This window comes from Benincasa hispida, chromosome 11 (assembly GCF_009727055.1).
Source record: "Benincasa hispida cultivar B227 chromosome 11, ASM972705v1, whole genome shotgun sequence".
In the NCBI taxonomy this organism is placed as follows: Eukaryota; Viridiplantae; Streptophyta; class Magnoliopsida; order Cucurbitales; family Cucurbitaceae; genus Benincasa; species Benincasa hispida.
This window is the reverse complement of record NC_052359.1, coordinates 13,777,430-13,794,516: the sequence shown is the minus strand read 5'-3', so window position 1 is coordinate 13,794,516 and position 17,087 is coordinate 13,777,430. Positions and strand designations below refer to the sequence as shown.

Below are 17,087 nucleotides of genomic sequence, written 5' to 3'. Positions count from 1 at the left end.
TGCATAGTGGATGTAGGTTTTTAGACAAACTACTTAAACTACTTGTGTTCTTTCTTTCTTACTCAACGATCGTCTAGCATTTACTAAAGTATCGTTTACATGATCGTGTAGTTCCTATCGCATCGTGTACACGATCGTTAGCTCCGCATCCAATCGTCTATACGATCGTTTAGCTCCAATCAACTATCGTCTACACGATCGTCTAGCGCTCCATTCTATCATTTACATAATTGAACTATTGTTTAGGTCTTGGAGCTTCGTCTACACGATTGAGCTGCCATCAGGTAAACGAAAGAAGAGTTTCAAGCCTTAAGAAAACAACCTCCTCTAATTCTTGAATTGTTCTTAACCATTAATTCTGAGTAATTTGTGATTGCAAATGAGAAGATCATAGTCATCTGGGACAACAAGTGTTATCAGAGCTCGACGAACAATTCAAGACAGATTGAAGATTTGAATTCTTGCATACTTCGAATCAAATAAGTCAATATTGAATATCAGGAACGGCAACCACCAGATATGAAATTGAGAAGTTTGATGGTAAGACAGACTTTGAACTATAGAAAGCAAAGATTAAGGCAGTCTTGGGACAACAGAAGGCACTATTGGCCATTACAGACCCTGCAAAGTACCCTGAAACACTCACCGAAGCAGAGAAAGAGACAATTGAGGTAATGATTATGGAACCATTGTCTTGAATGTCACAGATAGTGTTTTGAAGCAGATCGTTGACTAGCCTACTGCCTATGCCCTCTGGAACAAACTGAATGAGATTTATCTCAACAAAGACTTGCCTAACAAAGCTTTCTTGAGGGAAAGTTTTTTCACTTATAAGATGGATGCTGCAAAGTCCCTCACAAATAATTTGAATAAGTTCAAGAGATTTTCTTCAGAGTTCAAATCAATAAGAGACAATATTGGGAAGAGAATGAGGCTTTCATATTACTAAACCCTCTATCAGAATCATTCAAACATGTCAAGACAACCATGAAGTATGGTAGAGAAAGAATAACAATAGAAGCAATCATATCAGCAGTAAGAGTCATAGAATTAGAATTACAAATGAGCAAGAACGATCAATAAAGAGGTGAAAGCTTGTTTTCAAAGGGGAAAATAAAGAACAACGGGAAGGGGAAACAAAATGGTGGTGATAAGTCCAAGATTAAATACCATTTTTGCTACAAAATGGGACACATGAAGAAGGACTGCTATGCCTTGAAAAGGAAACTGAACAAATAAAATAAGGGAGGAAAACAGACTGAGGTTGCGGTGGGGGGGGGGGGAATTCCCTTGTGTATTCAGATGCATTGGCCACAATTGAAAAAGGTGGAGAGTAGAATACTATGGAGACTCAGGATTGGGTGATAGATTCTGACTGATAAGTTCATATGACACCATCTAAAGGATGGTTTTACACCTACAAGAAGTGGGATGGAGGGCTGATCTACATGGGCAACAACAACACCTACAGAGCTGTTAGAATAGGGTCTTTATCCTTGAATGCAAGATGGTTCAGTGAAATTGATTAGAAATGTGAGGTATGTTCCTATATTGAAGAGAAATCTCCTATCTTTGGCGATGTTTGATGTCATTTTCCGTGAGTATAGAGGTGTTAGAGGCACCTTTGAAATAATTAAAGACTCTAAAGTAGTATTGGTGACAACCAAGATGAACGGCTTGTATGTCATCAAAGATGTTCAAATGGCACATTCGGCCTTGATGGCAACTGATGAAGAACCCACAGAAGATGAGTTATGACACAAAAGGCTTTCTCATATCAGTGTGAGGGGGCTGCAAATACTCTCAAAATAGGGGATTCTTCCAAGGGGTGTTGGAGTCAACTTAAAATTCTGTGAACACTGAATATTAGGCAAAGCGACAAGGCAAGGTTTCCGCAAAGGACAACACACTTCTAAAGAGATCCTTGAATATGTGCACTTATGGGGTTCAGCTCACTCTCCATCTCTAAGTGGAGCAAGGTACTTTCTTTCCTTTGTAGATGATTACTCAAGGAAGAGTTGGGTTTACTTTCCAAAATCCAAAGATGAAATGTTAAGTAGATTTAAAGAATGGAAGACCTTAATTGAAAAGCACACCTCTAAACATATTAAACATTTGAGAACTGATAATAGTTTAGAGTTTTGTGGAAAGGAATTCAACTTGTTTTGTAGGGAGAATGGCATAGTCAGGCATAGAACAATGAGGTACACATCTCAACAAAATGGAGTAGCTGAAAGATTGAATAGAATAGTGCTGGAAAGAGTTAGATGTCAGCTGTCCAATACACTATTGCCTGAAAAGTATTGGGCTGAAGTTGTTTCCTACACAATATACACTCTTAATAGGTCCCCACATCAGTCCATAGCTGAAAACTCCTGAAGAGAGGTGGGCAGGACAACCACTTAAGCTGAAACACTTGAAAGTTTTTGAATGTGTAGGCTATGTGCATTAAAGTCAATGGAAGTTGAAACCTAGGGCTGTAAAATGCATGTTTTTAGGCTTTACACTGGGAATGAAGGGTTATAGGCTGTGGCATCCTGTTGAGAAGAGATGTGTGAATAGTAGAGATGTGGTATTCAGAGAGAATGAGATGTTTATGATGCCTGAACAACCAACTACATCTATTTCAAAGACAAGTAACACAAGGTTTGAGGTGGAGCCTCAAAATGATCATAGAGCTTCTACTTCCTCTTAAAATCTAGAATTTGAAGGTGATGATACTGCTAAAACCAGTGAACAAGTAAAGACACATGGAGACTTACAGAATAATTCATTCGCAAGAGACAGACTTAAAAGAATTCTTGTGCCACCTGCTAGATATCAGGAGTCTGACTTTGCTAGTGTTGTTCTAAGTGCTACATTTTCATTGAGCAACAATGAACCCACTAGCTTTGAGGAAGCAAAAAACAACCCTGATGCTAGATAGTGGATTGAGGCAATGAATGATGAAATGAAGTCCCTCAACTAAAATGACATCTTAAGACTAGTACCTTTGCCTAAGGGATACAAACCTATTTCATGTAAGTGGATTTACAAATTTAAAGAAGAGATTCTAGGGGTGCAAAAGTCTAGGTTCAAGGTAAGGTTAGTTGCTAAAGGGTTCACACAAAAGAAGGTATAGATTACACTAAGGTCTGTTCTCCAGTGGTGAAGCATACATCCATTAGGCTACTCCTTTCCTTAGTTGTGCAAAAGGACTTGGAATTAGACCAATTGGATGTGAAGACAGCCTTTTTGGAGGAAATCGGACTTGATATTTCCATGAGCAGTGGAAATAAGAACATTCCAAATTACAATCATGAATGAACAATACAAATTACAGTCAAACAAAAACATACGTTTATACAATTATATAGAAATTACAGTAGGAAAACTCAAATGAACAAAGAGAAAAATCTACGAACATTTGAAAATGTATCTCCACGCTTATTTGAGCACGACCGTTCAAACAACAGTAACCTCGAACGTTCGATCTACACGACCGCAACACAGTAGGAACACTTTGCGCTCGTCCTCAACGATCGCCTCAGTCACGAACTCCTCAGCAATACGAATGGCCTCCACAAAACCTCGATGGTGTCGAGTTGAGTATGACACAACCAAGAAGGCTACCTTGGTATTCTTAGTGTGACAATCAAGAGGGTGGGCTCTGTTGGAACTTGGAATGAAGCAGACGAAGAAGGAAACACCGTTCATGTACACGACTAGGCAAGTGGGAGATGACGGAGACCTATCGTATAGGTCGATGCCCAATCGTTTAGCTAAAGCTATGCAATCGTCTAGCAAAAGCTATGCGATCGTTTAGCTCATCGTGTAGCTCATCGTCTGTCGCCTACAAACACTACACGATCGTTTACTTTGGGCAAGCGATCGTCTAGAAAAAGCTATGCGATCGTTTGGTAAATACTGTATGATCATTTAGCTCGCCACTGCACGATCGTTTAGCTCGCCCAAGCTGTCATATAGTAAATCTGTATTTACTTGACAACTCTGTGAGATCCTTTTTGCGAGAGAGAAATCTAAAAAAACCTTTTATGAAAACTTACTAAAATTAGGAAATCTATTTTCCTTTTATTTCATGGTTACCATGAATCACCAATAACCACCCACTCCATTGGTTAATAAAGAAAAATAATTAATTTCTATTAATTAATATTATTATAAATATAAATGATAACCAACTTATCATACTATATTTATAACCTATAGTTTTCATATTTCATCTTATGAAACATATAAACCATAGTTCTTTTTCTGTTCCCTGGTACTTAATGTAAATCTCGATTACATCAATTTTCCACTAGATGTGTCTCATACATTATACCGATTATATCATATATCAAAATATCTTTTTGTCAATTTGAACATTTCAAATCAACACCAAGAACTGCTCCTCAATTGAATCCATTAAGCTACCAAAGGGACCTTATGGACTTGTAGCTCGAAGCTCCAACGGTACGTGAATAACTGACTGAACACTTTAACTATGGGATCTACCCTCCGTTAAATGCCAGACACTCCACTAAAGACCGACAGTTGAACACTTCTTACCACAGATATATTATGTGTCCATCTTAACCAATCAGCAGTCGACAACCCTTCACAGATCGCCCATAAGTATAGCTGGGCCAATAACGTTATGCCCCTGTAGTTACATCTGTCTTTTTAAGTACCACTGATCCCTCTAATGAACATAAGTCATAGTCCTACCATGACTGAGTCTTCTCTTCCAAAGAGAAGTTGTGGCCACTATGTTCAAGCCCTGGAATCAACCCTTAAGGGAGAAATCTCTCTATTTACCTATTTCGGGAAAGAAGTGAATTCCATCTTGTAGATTGAGTGCCCAGTCTCCAGATTAGACAAGTCCCCAAAAAGATAAACATGTTGAGTTGGCAATCTGGCCACTCTCACCTATACTAATCAAAGGACTGCCCTTAAAGGCAAGAGTTCTCAAACATCAGGATTGAGGTCATATCACCTATGGTCGTTTAGGTGAGATGAAAGTCTCTAGTATCAACGGCGTTATATACAGAGTCTAGTCATCTCGTGGTCCATGTCTTATACAAACTCTTTGTATAGGACACCCCCGCTCGCACGTCTCCACATGAATGGTCAAGATCTACCATCTGTAGTAGTTTACAACACTTTCAAACCTCTACAAAGCGGGCCGTATCCGTAGTGTCACTAGGATCAGATATCCCAACTAAATCCTTATACTACAGACCAATTTAGGTTATCACATAAGGCATCATCTACTTGTATATCACATATACATGCTTAAGTTTACATAAGATAACCAAAGAGCTTTGTTTATTGGATATGAATAAATGCTAGAATTAAATAACACTTATTTTATTCATTAATCAATATGTATCTTTACAAAACAACGAGACTCCGGAAGAATGAGGACACTAATCCCAACAATCTCCCACTTGTTCTAATGACTCGGGAGACTGATGTGTACAATATACAATAAACTAGGGCATACCCTAGTATCATCTCCCACTTGCATTAGAAGATGTCGCATGTCTCGCAGACCCAGACTCTCCAGGTGACCCTCGAATACTTTAGCCATGAGGGCCTTTGTAAATAGATCAACAACATTGTGCTCCGATGCGATCTTCGTGACTATCACATCACCACGATGCACAATCTCCCTGATCAGGTGATATTTCCATTTTATATGCTTACCCTGACGATCATTCCGAGGCTCCTTCAAATTTTCCATAGCCCCGCTGTTATCACAATACAATGTGATAGGCAAATCCATATTTGGAACAACATCACAAGCCGCTACGTATTCGGCTTCCATAGTGGAATCCGCGATGCATCCTTGCTTGATGCTTCACCGGACTAAAACCCCTCCATTCAGAGTAAACACTGACCCCGATGTCAATTTGTGAGAATCTTTATCGGTTTGAAAGTCAGAGTCTGTGTATTTTGTAAGGATCAAATCCTTATCTCCATACACAAACATGTAGTCTCTTGTTCTCCGAAGATACTTGAAGATCGTCTTGACCTCTTCCCAGTGATCAAATCCTAGATTGGACTAATAACAACTGACAATCCCCACTGTATAGCAAATGTTAGGTCGAGTACACAACATTACATACATCAAGCTTCCTACAGCAGAAACATAGGGAATCCATCTCATCTCCTCAACTTCTTGAGGTGTCTTAGAACATTGATCCTTCGATAGAATGATTTCATGCCTGAAAGGTAACAAACCCCTTTTGGAATCCTGCATCCTATAAATGATCAACATTTGATCAATGTACAATGCCTGAGATAGGGTTAACAATTTGTTCTTGCGATCCCGAATAATCTGGATCCCAAGAACATACTGTGCCTTACCTAAATCTTTCATTTGGAACTGGGCAGCTAGCCACTTCTTATTGTCAGTCAGATACCCTACATCATTCCCAATGAGTAGGATATTATCTACTACAGTACCAGGAAAGCTACTGAGTTGTTGATGATCTTCTTGTAAACACAAGGCTCATCAACGTTCTGGTCAAAGCCAAATGACTTGCCAGCAGTGTCAAATTTGATGTTCCAAGATCTAGATGCTTGTTTTAGCCCATAAATGGACCTATTAAGCTTGCAAACTCTTTGCTATTGATCTGGAACGATGAACCCTTCTTTGAGTCATATAGATGGTCTCTTCAAGATTACCATTAAGAAAGGTAGTATTGACATCCATTTTTCATATTTCATAATCATAAAACATGGCTATGGATAGGAGAATCCTGATAGACTTAAGCATGACAACAGGTGAGAAAGTTTCCTCATAGTTAACCCCCTCAACCTGGGTATAACCCTTTGCCACGAGTCTAGCCTTAAAGATTTGCACCTTTCCATCTACACCTCTATTTCGCTTACAGATCCACTTACACTCAATAGTTCTTACCCCATAAGGTGGATCAACAAACTCCCAGACATTATTGAAGTATATAGACTCCATTTCTTGGTTTATGGCTTTAATCCATTGATCTTTGTCAACATCTTCCATTGCTTTCTTAAAAGACAACGGATCTTCGACCCCATCATTCGTAATGACATTTTGGACTTCAGTCAAACCCATGTAGTGATTCGGTGGGTTCATAACCCTTTCACTACGTCAAGGCAGTCTCAACTCTTGAGCTGGTTGACTAGACGTCCCGACCTCAACAAATCTTGTTGATCTGTCGGCCTATTCAACAACTCTTGTTGAACCCTCAGCAATCTCAGTCTCACTAGAGATTTCACGTAAAACGAGCTTACTTCGTGGCTTATGATCCCTCATGTGATATTCTTCCAAGAAGATAGCATTTATGGAAACAAACACTTTGTTCTCACTCAGATCATAGAAGTATCCTCCTCTCATTTCCTTGGGGTAGCCTACAAAGAGGCAAACATTCGAACGCGGTTCCAACTTCTTTGCGTTAGTCACTAGCACATGTGCCGGAAAGCCCTAAATCCTAATGTGGCATAAACTACCTTTACGACGTCTCTATAACTCAAAAGGTGTTTCAGAAACACTTTTCGAGGGAACGTTGTTCAATATATAACATGCAGTCTGCACTGCATAACCCCAAAACGAGTCTGGAAGATGAGTATAACTCATCATAGACCGAACCATGTCTAACAAGATTCTGTTTCTCCTTTTTGATACACCATTCTGTTGAGGTGTACCAAGGGTCGAGAGTTGGGACGCAATCCCATGCTCTATCGTATAGTTTTGTAATTGGAGGTTCATATACTTTTCACCACGATCAGATCGTAGTATTTTTATCTTCTTACCTAACAAGTTTTCAACTTCATCCTTATACTCCTTGAACTTGTCAAGGGCTTCAGACTTTCGTTGCATTAGGAAGAGATACCCGAACCTTGAATACTCATCTATAAAAGAGATGAAATATTCATATCCACCGCGAGCTCTAACATTCATCGGACCATAGAGGTCTGAATGTACAAGCTCCAATACTTCCTTGGCTCTATAACCTTTTCCAGTAAAAGGTCGTTTGGTCATCTTGCCTTCGAGGCATGATTCACATACCGGTAGGGAGTTTTCTTCTAAACACTTTAGAAGTCCACTTTTCACCAACTTCTTAATCCTATTGAGGTTGATATGACCTAACCTCATATGCCAAAGATGGGTATTTTCCTTAGGAGAAACCTTTGGTCTTTTAGCTGTTATTGTTGTACTAAACATTTCAGTGTTAAACAAGGCTTTTATGACTAACGACCTTAGTACATATATGTTATTTTCCATTGAACCATAACCAATCTCCATTCCATTCTTGAAAATAAACACTTTATTCTCAGAAAAGGAGACGATGTAGCCTTGTTCAATAAGACAAGAAACCGAGATTAAATTCCTCTTAATATGAAGAACTACAAAAAAATTATCCAGTAACAGATAATGCTTCTTGTCAACAAATAACTTCAGCCTGCCTCAAAGAGTTATCCAGTACCGACTCGAAGAGTTATCTCTCCCTATGGCAACGTTTGCCAGGAACTGAATCCTTGGTAAGAGAAACTGACATGATTGGTAGTACCTGAATCGAGGATCCTGGCAGAATCATCATTCTCTGCCAGACACGTTTCCAAGACCAATAAATCATATTTACTATCTTGTCTCCTCTTTTTGAGAGTAGTGGGATCGAGGTCGTTTGCCACGAAATTCGTTTTACACGAGCCTTTCCACTGTAAGTAATCGATCATTTTTAAAAGCTTTAAACGGAAATACTAACGAGTTGCTGAAAAGAAAAACACATTGACCTACGTTAGGTTTTAAGCAAATACTCGTTGTAAAATAAAATAATATCCAATAAGGTTTTAGCAAAACTAACATGAACCTCGTGTGACATATAGTTTCGCAATGACGCTTCAAAGGTTTAGGACAAAAGTTGCCGAAGGGAGGTTAGTTATCCCTCCTCTAAATTGAGAAGTTCTCAACAAGTCATTAATACCAGAACAACTCTTACTCCTATAACGACTAGCCATCATTGATTTGGCCAAGAGATCATTAATTTACTTAACAATCTCCCGTAAGTGTGACCCGCCATTTTAAGCCCTACAGTTCTGCCCCAAAAGGCCAATCCAAAGGGAAAAATCCGATTGGGGCAAAACCTAAAGTGACTATCCATTTATGAAGTTCACCTTGATATTGACTAACTGCACAAAATCCATCCGAAGGGGGACACACCAAAGGCGACAGAAGGAAGTACAGAATGATCTCACGGTGTGAACCAATGACAGAGACCATAGGACATGTTAACACACACCCTTCACCCACTTACTATAAACACTCTCTTCGTTCACCTTGATATTGACTCATACAAAAACCATCCAAAAGGGGATGCTCCTAGGTCACCATGAGGCCAAGCATGAATCTCACGGTGTGAACATACAAGGAGAAACGTGTGTGGAATCATAGACATATCTGATACACCTCTTCCTCCCACTAAGTATTTTATAACCTAGGGTTTAGCTTATTTAGAAAAAAACACGGCTAAGGATTTTAACTAAGTGACTTTTAGGTTTGCCCAAGTGTAACTTTTACCTTGAATAGTGAAACAACTTTTGATCATCATCTATTAAACTCATTAACGAAATCTTTGACCAAATCATCGCATGTTTGTTGAAAATCTATCTAATTCACCTTTCCAGGTAGGTTCCCAGATAGGAGTGTTACAGTTCCATCAACTTAAGAACCCCAGCCTAGCCAGAACTCGCCTTAGACAAAAGGTCCCTTATAGATAGGTTTAGAACAAATTTAATCTTTTATTCCAACCAATTTAATCCTATTAAACTGATTTTAAAGATTAATCTAGGTTGCTAAACTTCTTAGAACCACTTGAACTTAGATCTATCTCAATTTAATTTTAAAACCCTTTTAAAAAATTTGAGTTCACCCTAAGTTCGCATGTAACTCTGAATTATTGATTTTAGGTATAATTTCCTTTATAATACTTATAAACGGAAACAACTACAATGCTAAGCTAACACATGCAAGGCATTCATAATGCTTATAAAAAACCTAAGTGTCATGCTCAATGCATTGTCCATTCATTGCTACTTCTTCTATATAACACTTATACAAAACCGCAATGAAACAAGCAAAACATGCTTCCATTCACCCTTAGACCTGTCTCTTATACACATCTAGATGTGTATAAGAGACAGACCTAAGGTGGGTTTTAACTATATGACAAACACTTTGGTATATAAGTACCATACATCACATGTGATGAACCGGGTAAAATTGCCTTAAAATCACAAAAATAAAGCCAACTATTACAAAGACAAGGAGTTTCTGGTTCAAACAGGCGAACCAGGTCTTGAACCGCTCGGACAAAGCATCGCTTCTCCAACCATCGTGTACTAAGCACCTCATGATCATCTACACGATAAAACAAACGCTTTACTCTATCACTTACCAGCGCTCCTAGAGCTAAACGATCGTTTAGCATTTACTACACGATCGTCTAGAAAAATCTAAACGATCGTTTAGCTATTACTACACGATCGCGTACTAACCGATGAAGCCTGAAGTACACGATCACCTAGCGCGCTCCGCACAATGCCCACCTTCTACAATCGTCTAAACAAATACGATGCCGCGAAGCACCATCGCCTAAGCAATCACTTAGCTAGCACCTCCGTATCGCATACACATGATCGTATAGGTAGTAACTAAGCGATGAAGCTAGCTAACTACACGATCATCTAGCGTGCATTTTCTACTAAACGACGAGCATCGCATGCTCCAACTACGATTGTCTACCTCCAATGCCTACGCGATCGGGCAACCAACGCTACGCAATAGAGTAAACGATTTACTCCATCGTGCAACATTAGCTAAACAATCATTTAGAATATACTACACGATTTTCTAGAGAAATCTAAACAATTGCTTACTTAAATCGCAACGATTGTTTACCTAAGGCTACATGATACGACCAATGTTTGGTCTTCTTCTTCGTTGAGAACCACATCTCCATGCTTCGAAGCTTCAGTACGAACAACTCGACAAACTCAAACTCTTTTAATGATAGACCGATTGCAAAGTTAATTTCGCCCATAAACACAGGGGCTCTTACAATTAACACTTTATGATATCGAAAGCTTTAACCAAAAATCAATTTAAACCCGAAACATTCATCAACTCAACACAGGTGCAGAAAACGATTTACCACAAATGCAGAAACCCACCGTGACTGTAAAATGAGTTGAATTAAGAGTTATAATTTGGAATATCAGAGAACCTGGCTCTGATTCCAATTGAAGAAAATCGGACTCGAGATTTCCATGAGCAGTGGAAATAAGAACATTCCAAATTACAATCATGAATGAACAATACAAATTACAGTCAAATAGAAACATGTGGTTATACAATTAATATAGAAATTACAGCATGAAAACTCAAATGAACAAAGAGAAAACTCTACGAACATTTGAAGATGCATCTCCACGCTCCTTTGCGCACGACCACTCGAATGCTCGATCTACATGATCACAACACAGCACGAACACTTTGCGCTCGTCCTCAACAATCACCTCGGTCACGAATTCCTCAGCAACACGAATGGTCTCCACAGAACCTCGACGGTGTGGAGTTGATTATGACACGACCAAGAAGGCTACCTTGGTATTCTTGGTGTGAGAATCCAGAGGGTGGGCTCTGTTGAACTTGGAATGAGGCAGACGAAGAAGGAAACACCGATCATGTACACGACAGGGCAAGTGGGAGATGGCGGAGACCTATCGTATAGGTCGATGCCCAATCGTTTAGCTAAAGCTATGCGATCGTCTAGCAAAGGCTATGAATTCATTTAGCTCAGTATCTATTCCCTGTCTCTTATACACATCTAGATGTGTATAAGAGACAGCCTATCGTATAGGTCGATGCCCAATCGTTTAGCTAAAGCTATGCGATCGTCTAGCAAAGGCTATGAATTCATTTAGCTCAGTATCTATTACCTACAAACACTACACGGTCGTTTACTTTGGGCAAGTGATCGTCTATAAAAGTTATGCGATCGTTTGGTAAATAATGTACGATCGTTTAGCTAGCCCAAGTTATCGTTTAGTAAATCTATATTTACTTGACAACTCCGTGAGATCCTTTTTGCGAGAGAGAAATCTCAAAAAACTTTTTATGAAAACTTACTAAAATTAGGAAAACCAATTTTCTTTTATCTCACGGTTACCATGAATCAACAATAACCACCCACTCAATTGGTTATTAAAGAAAAAGAATTAATTATTCAATAATTAATATTATTATAAATATAAATGATAACTAACTTATCATACTATATTTATAATCATAGTTTTCATATTTCATCTCATGAAACATATAAACCATAGTTCTTTTTCTATTCCATGGTTATTAATGTAAATCTCATTTACATCAATCCCCCAGTAGATGTATCTCATACATTTTACCAATTATATCATATATAATCAAAATACCTTTGGTCAATTTGAACATTTCAAATCAACACCAATAATTGATCCTCAACTAAATCCATTGAGCTACCAAAGGGACCTTATGGATCTGTAGCTCGAAGCTTCAATGGTACGTGAATAACTGACTAAACTCTTTAGTCACGGGATCCACCATCCGTTAATTCCTAGGCACTCCACTAAAGACCGAAAGTCGAACTCTTCTTACTACAGATATATTATATGTCCATCTTAACCAATTAGCAGTGTGACAACCCTTCACAGATCGCTCGTAAGTACAGCTGGGCCAATAACCATTATGCCTCTATAGTTATATATGTCTCCTTAAGTACTACTGATCGCTCTAATGAAAATCAGTCATAGTCCTACTTTGACTGAGTTTTCTTGTCCAAAGAGAAGATTTGGCCACTATGTTTAAGCCCCAGAATCAGTCCTTAAGGGAGCAATCTTTCTACCTGTCCCTGCTTCGTGAAAGGAGTGAATTCTATCTTGTGTATTGAATTCTCAATTCCCATATCAAACAAGTCCCTAAAAAGGTAGACATGTTGAGTTGGCAATCTGTCCACTCCCACCCATACTAATCAAAGGACCGCCTTCAAAGGAAGAAATTCCCAAAACGCTCAAGATTGAGGTCGTGTCACCTATAGTCGTTTAGGTGAGATGCAAGTCCTAGTATCAACGACGTTATATATAGAGTCTAGTCATCTCATGGTCCAGGTCTTATGCAAACTCTTTGTATAGGACACCTCCGCTCATACGTTTCCACATGAATGGTCAAGATATACCATCTATAGTAGTTTACAATACTTGCAAACCTCTACAAAGTGGGTCGTATTCGTAGTGTCACCAGGACCAGGTATCCCACCTTAATCCTTATACTACAGACCTATTTAAGTTATCACTTAAGGCATGATCCACTTGTATATCACATATACATGCTTAAGTTCACATAAGATAACCACAGAGCTTTGTTTATTGGATATAAGTAAATGCCAGAATTAAATAGCACTTATTTTATTCATTAAACAATGTGTATCTTTACAAAACAACGAGACTCCGGGAGAATTAGGACACCAGTCCCAACGTTTTTTTTACATGGAATGTTGAATGAGACTATTTACATAAAGCAACCTCAAGGGTATACGAAAAGGGGAGAAGAAGACTTGGTGAGTCTGCTAAATAAATCTACATATAGCCTCAAGCAGTCACCAAGGTATTGGTATGAGAGGTTTGATGAAGTGACCTCCAAAATGGGGTTCAAGAGAAGCTCATATGATTGATGTGTTTATACAAACTCTAGTAGCTTCAATGAATCAATTTATCTACTTCTTTATATAGAAGACATGTTGTTTTCCAGGAGTTCCAAAGAAGAGTTTAGGCAAGTTAAATTGCTTCTAAAGAAAGAGTTTGATATGAAAGACCTAGGGGAATCAAGAAAGATCCTAGGCATTGAGATTGAAAGAGACAGAAAACAGGGCAGATTGCAAGTGAGTCAATCTGAATACTATGCAAAAATATTGTAGAGGTTCAAAATAGAGGGTGGTAAACCAGTTGGCATTCCTCTTGCCCCTCATTTCAAGCTTTTAGCTGCAAATAGTCCAAAAAGTTTAGATGAAGAGCATATAAATCATATGAATGTTGTTCTCAATTCCCAAGTAGTGGAATCTCAGATGTACCTAATGACTTCTACCAGACTAGATCCGTCCTATGCAACAAGTATGGTCAGTAAGTACATGGCAACCCTGGTAAATGACATTGGAAAGCAGTCAAATGGATACCGAGGTATCTATGTTCATCAAAGGAAGCAAGTGTCTTATATAGATAGAATGAGCCATCCAATGATGAAGTGTATGATTATGTTGATGCAGATTATGTGGGGATGTAGACAGAAGACACTCTTTATCAGACTATGTTTTCCTATGAGGAAACAATTTGATAAGCTGGAAGGCTAGTTTGCAGCCTGTTATGGCCCTTTCCACAACAGAGGCTGGGTTTATAGCACTGTCTGAGGCTGTGAAAGAAGGTTTGTGGCTGAAAGATTTACTAAACGATTTCGGCATAACACATACAAAGATCATAATATATTGTGATAACCAAAGCACTATCTAACTATCTAAAAACCAACAGTTTCACAGCAGAACCAAGCACATTGACATCAAATATCATTTTATCAGATAGAAGATTGAGAAAGGGGAAGTTGAGGTAATGAAGATTCATACCTCAGATAATGCAGCTGATATGCTAACCAAAACAGTTCCATTAAGCAAGCTTGGTCGATGTTTGGACCTTCTCGAGTTCGAGTTACATGGATAATCTGGATGCTTACAAAGAGGGAAAGGTACTCTGGATGCTTACAAAGGTTGAGATTGTTACAAAAAGAACCGAAGACAAGAAAACAAGATTGCAAGCAGTTGAAACGTTGTCGACTTCTTTTTGTTATGTTGTTGTTACCACCAGAGCTTCATCGTTGACCATTGTGCCTTTGTATATAAAGAAAATCGAATGTGAGAAGAATGTAGTAAGAAAACGAGAGAGAGCAAGGAATTCGTTCTGTAATAACTTTGAAGAAGAAGTAATAAAAGAAACCCTCCCGATTTGCACAATCGACGTAGGCCTTTGACTGAACCACTTAAAATTTTGTGTTTTTCTTTCTAACTCTATGATCGTCTAGCATTTACTTAAGTATCGTTTACACGATCGTGTGGTTCCTATCGCATCGTGTACATGATCGTTTAACTCCGCATCCAATCATCTATACGATCGTCTAGCTGTTCAGCTATCATCTATACGATCGTTTAGCTCCAATCAACTGTCATCTACATGATCATCTGAAGCTTTCTATCGCTTACATAATTGAACTATCACTTAGTTCTTGGAGCTTCATCTACACGATTGAGCTGCCATCAAGTAAATGACAGAAGAGTTTCAAGCCTCAAGGATACAGCCTCCCTGATTCTTGAATTGTTCTTAATTGTTAATTCTGAGTAATTTGTGATTGCAAAGGAGAAGATCATAGTCATCTGGGACAATACGATTGATGTTTTATGGTCATGAGGCCACGAACTCCACTCTCCCAACTCCTACTCCTCCAACTCGTTGGTTAAATTTCAAGAATTTCTAAATGAATAATCACGGTATAATTAAGGGATCAAACTTTGATATGATCTTTGCATGTAAATTGAGAAGTAAAAGTATGTTTACCATTAAGAACATAGCAGTCCAGACTTTTTTATTCTACTGTTTCCGGAAAATATAAATTTCTTCAATTGCAGTCATTATGTTAGTCATATTCTTCAAAATTATCACCATTGCAATATTTATGTACTTCAAACTGAAACCAAGAACCCCAAATTTCTCTCAAGGGACCCCAAAAGAGCCAAACAAAAGAGCTACTTAGAATCTTAGACACTAAAAGCACCTATACATGCCAGACACCAGCATACCAATAAAGATTAAGTTGACTGGAATCCACAGCCTAATCAGCTTCCAATTAAGCTTTTTGATGGAAACTGTTCTGCAAAGGCCCAATTGAACAATAACTATAGAACTAATCAAATTCTGCAGAAAACTACCGGAAGAAATCAAGTTTGGATATGCTAGAAAATGTGATCAAGTACAAATTTAAAAGAAAAATTATGCGGTAAGAAGAAATGCAATACGCAATCTCATATAATAAAGGACCCTTTTCCTTCCTAATCTATATTCACATGTTTCATCTCCATCAAGAGAACAAAGATTTGCTTCCTAAACTAGATAAATAGAAACAAAACATCAACAAAACATCAACAAATTTGCTTCCTACAGTAGCTAATTAAAGAGAACGACTTTTCCAAGAAAATTTGCTTCCTAAACTAGCTAAATATAAACAAAACATCAACAAATCCTAATAACAAAGATTTCAAACTGAAAACAAGAAGATGCAAGTTCCAAAACTATTCACCTGAGACAACAAATCAACAGCTGTGTAAATAAGCACAGAAGTGACACTCTTGGTAAGAACTGGACGACATTTGACCATCGCCAAATACCATTCAAGAAACTTAACCTTCACAATCAAAAAAATTGATGGATCGAAGCACAACCTCGTGGATCTGAAATGAACCTCATGGATCGAAGCTCGATCTGTAGCAACTCATATCTACTTAGATGAACATGAAATTAAACAAAGCTCGAAGCTCGTGGATCTAAAACGAACCTCAACGGTGTCGGATGGAACTGGGACGAAACTCAGATCTTCTTAGATAGGTTGAATTCCTCTAGTGTTCCGGTGAGGGATTTTGGAAGTGTGATTGAGAAAGTGAGTTTGGAGGAATGAGAGTTCGGGCAAAAGAAGAGGAAGATGAAGATAGATGCTTTTGAGAGCGTTGCAATGTCATTAAGAGCGTTGTGACGTTGTTTACGTGAAGCGCACACGTTTTTATTTTTCCGTCAAAATCTATAGCATTGCAACGCTACTTTTCAGCATTGCAATGTTGGCCTATATATTATAGTATTTTTTACGTTTTTAAAACGTCAAGAAATCATTAATTGAACTTGACATTTTTAAAACGTCAAGTATTGTATTTTTTGAAAAAAATGCAACAACCTCCGCTTTTTTAAAAAATTCTTGACGCTTTTTCTTTAAAATCACT

At 38.3% G+C, this 17,087-nt stretch overlaps 1 long non-coding RNA gene across 1 annotated transcript in view; it reads right to left on the bottom strand.

Annotated features, from left to right (window-relative positions):
• LOC120092031 overlaps window positions 1-16,807 on the bottom strand; it is a 19,220-nt gene extending 2,413 nt beyond the window's left edge. The window contains exon 1 of the long non-coding RNA XR_005485886.1: window positions 16,397-16,807. This is a non-coding gene — a long non-coding RNA (uncharacterized LOC120092031). The remainder of the gene's footprint in view (window positions 1-16,396) is intronic.
• Window positions 16,808-17,087: the final 280 nt, after the last annotated feature.